Consider the following 6,324-nt stretch of genomic DNA (forward strand, 5'->3'; position numbering starts at 1 on the left):
GAATTTTTTTCAAAGCCTCTAGAATACCCAGAGTAATTAATGCCTTAACTGCCGTGGCCAGTAAGTATCTGGAGACTCTCAAGAATTTAAGGGGTGGGCAACATATATAAAGTTGTGACTAGTCATGTGGACTGCCGGGAAGGAGATCAGTTTCTTCTGGAGGCCTCTACATGCCAGACATCAAGACAGGATAAAAAAAAACGTGCTATGTACCTATCCCAGGTCTTCCTTGAGGCTCCCATGGGTGATGGTTTGCAGCCAGCTCAATACAAGGCTCCACTAAGAGATCCCCCTTCACATGGCTCATCCTACCTCCTGGTTGCCCACCTTCCCCACTGAAAAACCTGCTGCCTTTCTTCCCCAAGGTCACAGCACAGAGCCAACGTCGATCATTTTGACAAACAAAATCCCAGAATTATCCAGCCACTCCTTCTCAAGAGAGACTCACTGAAAACACCCAGGTTGAGGACTGATCCTCCGACTCCATTCCACAATTACTAATTGTTTACTCACAAGCATGGGTCCGGATGCGTTCAGATTCTTTGTCTAATTTAATCCTTATAACAGCCTGTGCAGATGTTATTACCCCCATTTTCCAGATGAGGAAACTTATATTCTGGAGCTTAGATAATTCATCCAGTGTCATTCAGCTGCTCGATGACAGAGTCGAATGTGAACCCAGGTGTTCTGACTTTAACCTCGTGTTCTTTCTACCACATTCCAACTGCTTCCAGGCAACAAAAACCCATAGCCTCCTGCCTCTTGAGAGACAGAAGCAGCCAAAGTCTACACTTCACCCATGTTCCTCAAGCCACAGCCTCTGGTCAAGGGCATTAGAAAGGTAAGCTAGGTGTCCTCTGATTTTCTCAGTGGACATAATTGAGACAGAGGCTGAATTGAGGCCAAATCTCAAGTCCAGTTGTGAAGAAAACAAGTCTTGTCAGTAGATACCCATGGAGACAGGCTGAAAAAATCTTCACCTTTCAGGCCCCACTTACCTCCTCCAATAGAGTATATCATTAGTCCTTATGAGAGAATTTTTTAAAGGTTCCTCAAAGGGACCCCCCAAAAATCTCTTTGAGACAGTCATACACTCCAAGGCCCATTGTCATATTTAGAGATAGAAGACCTCTTTCATATTCCAACAGAGACTTGATAGACTTTGGGAAGAAGTCTGCATCAGGTCAAGAAAGGGATGGCAGGTGAGCTAAAATTTCTCAAATCCACAATGGGACCAGTAAAGGTCTAGCCCCAAAGGCCCTTTATGTGGTGTCTATGACATAGAGTGAGGGGTATGTGGCTGAATAGGAACGTCTAAATTCGCCACAATCATGCCCATAAAGCCCTAGCCCCCAAGGCCGTTTGTGTGGTGACTGATACAGAGTGAGGGGTACGTGGCTAAACGGGAACTTTTAAATTCACCACAATCACAGCATCAGAAAAAAAAAGTGTGCATCTGGACAAGGACCTACAAAAGTAAAAATAAGTAGTTATTATGATAGTGGGGTTCATGCGGTAGTCTAATAGTCCAGTAATCAAAATATTATAGTAGACCTGTTGGCTCCTTTTGATCTGGGACTTGGTTTTCATCAGAGGCATGTTTGGAATGTATGAAGCATGTTTAAAATGCTGGTCATATTTAAAATAGGCAGATACCCTTAATAATAACGAAGATGCTGCTGAAAAAGGACAGAAAGGAAACTCTCAGGGCCAGGGTGTTGGGGAAAATTGGAAGAGAAGACATAATATGAATCCAATGAACCAGAACAAGGGGCTCAGCCCCGTAAAACAGACCAAAGACAGAGTGTGGTTAGGTGCTAGTGAAATCAATTTTCAAAGGAGTATTTTACAGGGTATCTCTTTTAAAACAAGGCCAATTAAAGCCCTGGGAGCCTCTTTAAATGGGCCATCCTGCTTGACTCTATTACAAGCTCTGATTTTTCCAGACTCAGGCTGAGGGCCTCTGTAAAGACTGGACTCTCTAGGTGGGCTGCTCAGTGGCTGGGCCAGCCATGTTCCTCTTCTGATGACCCCTCAGGTCTTCCTCTGTAGGAGGTGAGCCCACACTCATCCAATCTACCCAGTAATTCATGGACAATCAGTCAAGTGAGCTGACCAGCACCACACAATCTGAGTGGCCTCCATGGGGGCCTGAATATCCACTTTTCAGCCAGCTGCTTTGGGGTCTTACAGAAGAGGGCATTAGAGTGCCTACCCGGGTACACCAGCGGCTTCCAGTGGTCACAAAACAGTCAGCTGCATCTGTGTCTATATTCACACTGACTTCGGATAAATGAGACAATTGATAAAGACGGGATATTGTCATGGGAACTGATTCAAGCACACCTAGGAAAGTCGCCTGGTATCCAGTCTGCAGTACCTCCACCAGGCATATCCCTGGGCCAAAATTCTGAAGACCCCAAGGAAGCCATTTAAGAGTTCCAACTGGTCTTCTTTCCTGTCTCATCCTTCGGAGGGCATCTCTCATCCCATTCTCAGCTTTCACAGCCTCAAGTTAAACCTGCTGATCTCTAGACGTAGCTAGCTTTCCCCAGTCACCAGGTTCTGAGGACTGAAGTGTATCTTCAGGATGATCAGGTTTCAAAATGAGGGATCAAAAGCCCAGAGAGGTGGTGTGTGTTGCTATGGGCACATAGTTTTGCTGGGACTACAAAAACCAGGTCTCCTCACTGCCAGTCCAGGACTGTCCTATACCCTGCCTTGTCTACACTGTACTCCCATCACTCAAAAACGTGAGTCTGGAATTCTTCAAGGAGAATTCGTAAAGACATTTTTTTTCCCTTCTGAAGTCCAATAATTCTTTAATCAAATAACTCTGAGGGATCCATGAAAACTTCTACTCTGGCACATCTTAGCTTCCTGACGTCAAAGCCACTTGGCTTGAATATACGTTCCATCTGAACATGACCCAGTCTCCCTCACTGCACCCTATTTCCTGCACAGCTGAATAGCCTGGAGCTCTAAAGCCCTGTCTGATTTAAATAAACATAATAGTCACATATATCTAATAAGAGCACAATTGCTGCTCCTCAAAACAAATCATATGATTTAAAATCCTATTATGAAAAATTAGATAAGAGCATATTAAATAAAGTTTATTATCTTCCCTGTCGCTTCAGTGATTGGCCAACAGATTTAAGAGAACCCCAACATGACAGGGCTGCCGTCCTGCCTCAGTCTTCAGACAACCAACCCCCACGCACTGCCGGCGTGCCTCACCCCAGCTAAGAGCTCAGTACGGTCAGTTACCCGGTAACACAACCAGGGTGAGAAGCCAGGTCTCCAACACCAAAGCTTCATGGAGCTGAAGCCATCCAACTGGGGCCTCACCCACAACAGAAATGATTGTCACTTCAATTCTACCAGAGAGGAATCTTAACAAGAGAAATGGTCTGAAACGGCAGAAAAAGGTTATCACCGAAAATCACGTTCTGACTTTGTATTTGATTCCTCCAAACCGTGGCATTGCTTCTCAACTGTGTTAGCAGTTTCTACCACAGCGTTCTTGGTGTTCTCGGTATCCACCCCACCCATCTCCCAGAGGTCTTTGAAAATCCCATCTGTTCCAAAGGACTTAGGGAGGACTCTAACTGGAGAAAGCGAGGCAAAGACTGAACCACTTTTGAATGATTCGTGTAAACCTCTGCGACTGGGCTTGATGCTTGAACATTAAACAGGGTTCCTACGCTGAGTTTTCAAAAAGCAAGTTGGTCTAAAGAACACAATTCAGGGCTAACCTTAATTTAGGGGTGGGGAGTAGGTGGGGATAAGGAAGAAATAAAACCTTACAGAATCCACAACACTAAATTCTACTTCCTAGAAGTGAACTTTGACCCACAGCACTCACATTCTGGCCTAGGACCTGATATGAGTCCCTTCCAGTTTCTGGTTAGCTAACTGAATGCAGTTGAGTAAATAGTTTAGCCTCTCAGTTTCCATTTTGTCTCGGCCTTTGAAATCATCAAAAAGGTACTGAAAGAGGATCTGCATAAAGTTAGTAAGTTAAAGGGAGCACAAATGTGGAATCATGAGTGTGAACACAAGACTTCTCAGAGGTCCAGAAAGACCCAAGGCATTTCCATCTGGGGGCACTCACAGTATATTTTTTTTTAAAAAGCAAAAAAAAAAAAAAAAAAAAAAAAATCAAAAAGCATTGTTTGAATTTTACAAATAGATGCTTTTTAACTCAAAAGAAAAAATATAATTGAATTTTAGATTTTTCATATGTACAAGGCCTGGATCTAAGGCATCACACTCCCCACAATCACCCTAAAAAGTTTCCAAATAATGCCACCATCTTGAACAGTAACGCACGAGAACTGAAAGCACAGTTGTTCCCTCAATGTTACTTTCTTCTAAAGTACCTCTATAAAATAGTTTGGAAATATGGAGGATTATCTCCATTTTATTTATTATTTTTTCAAATGTGATCACACATTTTCAAATGACCTTCATTTCATGTTCCACTGTTTTTTAAAGTCTGTCCACATAAGCCATTAGTGATGGTGCAGAAATAATGTAATCCTACACAATTTCAGGTTATAAAAAGATGAATCTGATGAGTTATTTCATAGTCTCTGGACTCAAGTTCTCAAAAAGAAGATTAAATGGAGCCTTCTACAAAATCCAAATGCAGCTATTAAAGTCATTCTCCTTTTTTTAGAATTAAAGATTATTCACTTTTATAGGGCTACATAAAATCATTCTTAAAATCTCTTAAGAGCCTTTCCTGGTAGTATCCCTTACCCCTAAAATTCTTCCTAATAACACAACTTCATCTCTCCTGTTGGAAATCAACTCTTCCCTTGACTTCAGTGGAATTAGCACATGGCCACTCATGAGCCTCAACTACACTTTTATGCAATGAAAAGCTCTATCTAAACACATCCTCACAATCATGCCTACAGAACAAACTCCTGAACTAGACATTCCATTGAAAAGTTCTCCAGTCCAAACATTCACTCCCTTTATCCCTGTTATTAAGGTCAGTGTCATGAGACACCTGTGAACTTAGGCCCAGCAGCTTACGCTTCATCGTAACAAGATCATGCGCCCACCATCCCAGCAGTATGCTAAATCTTGCCAAAGACAGATGGTGAAAATGTCACTTTCTGACTTGGCATCACCATTACCAACAAAAAGATGGTCTCACCACTGTTTCCAGTTCTATCCACATGGAGGCCAATACTTCTCCATTGTGACCAAACAAAATCAAAAGAACCCCTGTCTTAGAAGACATTTGGTGCCGCTGACTCATATCTGCCTGTCTGGTCACAGTATCCCATCATGGAACAAAGGGCTGGTCTGTCCCCTTATGATATGGCAAAACTCTTTGCCAAAATTGTTATTGTTTTCTGGACAGAGGTGTGCCACGCTCCCCAATACCCTTGCCTACCCACGCTGCCTGAACACTTTTTCTAATTTGAGTGCATACACCTTTGCCTGTTTCCAGCCATTTTCCAACACCAGAATATACTGAAGATGAATCTGCCTTTCCCTACAACTAATGGAATGAGTCAGGAAAATCACCAACAGAAGACATCTCTAGAAAATGAGAATGTGTGTTCTGAGCCCCAACAGCAATTTAGCCAACCAGTTCGTCACTGAGAAGAACCTGTCCCAGCTTTCAGAATTTCACAATTCAATCCAGGGAAATGGCTTTGTCACAAAGAGAGAGGGAAACCAGGGGACTTTTAAATTCAGTGATTGGAAGCCCAGACTCCATGCAGGGAGTTCAGATAGCACTCAAAGTGAGCCTGCCACCCTCCAAAATCAAATCCTAAGACGACCCAGGGAGGTGAACAGAGCTGAGGCGCGTTCACTTCCTGCCAGCTGCCTCCGGGAGTCTCTTTTATTTTCCTCTGTCTGATTCAAGGCAGGTTTCTCTTTCCACTCAGGTATTTGAATTCCAGACTCCAAAGAAGGTTTAAAAGTAAGGACTTACCTCATCTACCTAAAGATTCTGGGTGGGAAATCCAATAGCTGTGGCGAATGGAGGGAAGACTGCTAGAAGCACTCACGCCAGCTTGTACGGGGACAGGGAACCGGGAGTGTTATCACGTCTGAGCCCTCATCAGAGTGAAGATCAATGCACATGACAATAATTTTAAATCATTTTGTAGGATGTTAAGCAATAAGCCACCAACCGGGAATTCCCTAAGTCACTTCCCCCTCTTCTGATTGGCTGCCGGGCCCTTTAAAAAAATAAAATAAAGGATTACAAACATTTGCTCATTTGCATTTGGCCAACTCACACGTTAGTGTTCAAACAAAACAGGTCTAACCAGGTTATGCCTGTGTCTC

General features: G+C 43.2%; 1 protein-coding gene across 1 annotated transcript in view; it reads right to left on the reverse strand.

The window, feature by feature from the left end:
- EHF (ETS homologous factor) overlaps window positions 1-6,122 on the reverse strand; it is a 43,216-nt gene extending 37,094 nt beyond the window's left edge. Inside the window, exon 1 of the mRNA XM_006062378.4 lies at window positions 5,966-6,122. The gene's annotated coding sequence lies outside the window, so the exon portion shown is untranslated. The remainder of the gene's footprint in view (window positions 1-5,965) is intronic.
- Between the last annotated feature and the right edge of the window lie 202 nt (window positions 6,123-6,324).

Source organism: Bubalus bubalis, chromosome 16, assembly GCF_019923935.1.
Source record: "Bubalus bubalis isolate 160015118507 breed Murrah chromosome 16, NDDB_SH_1, whole genome shotgun sequence".
In the NCBI taxonomy this organism is placed as follows: Eukaryota; Metazoa; Chordata; class Mammalia; order Artiodactyla; family Bovidae; genus Bubalus; species Bubalus bubalis.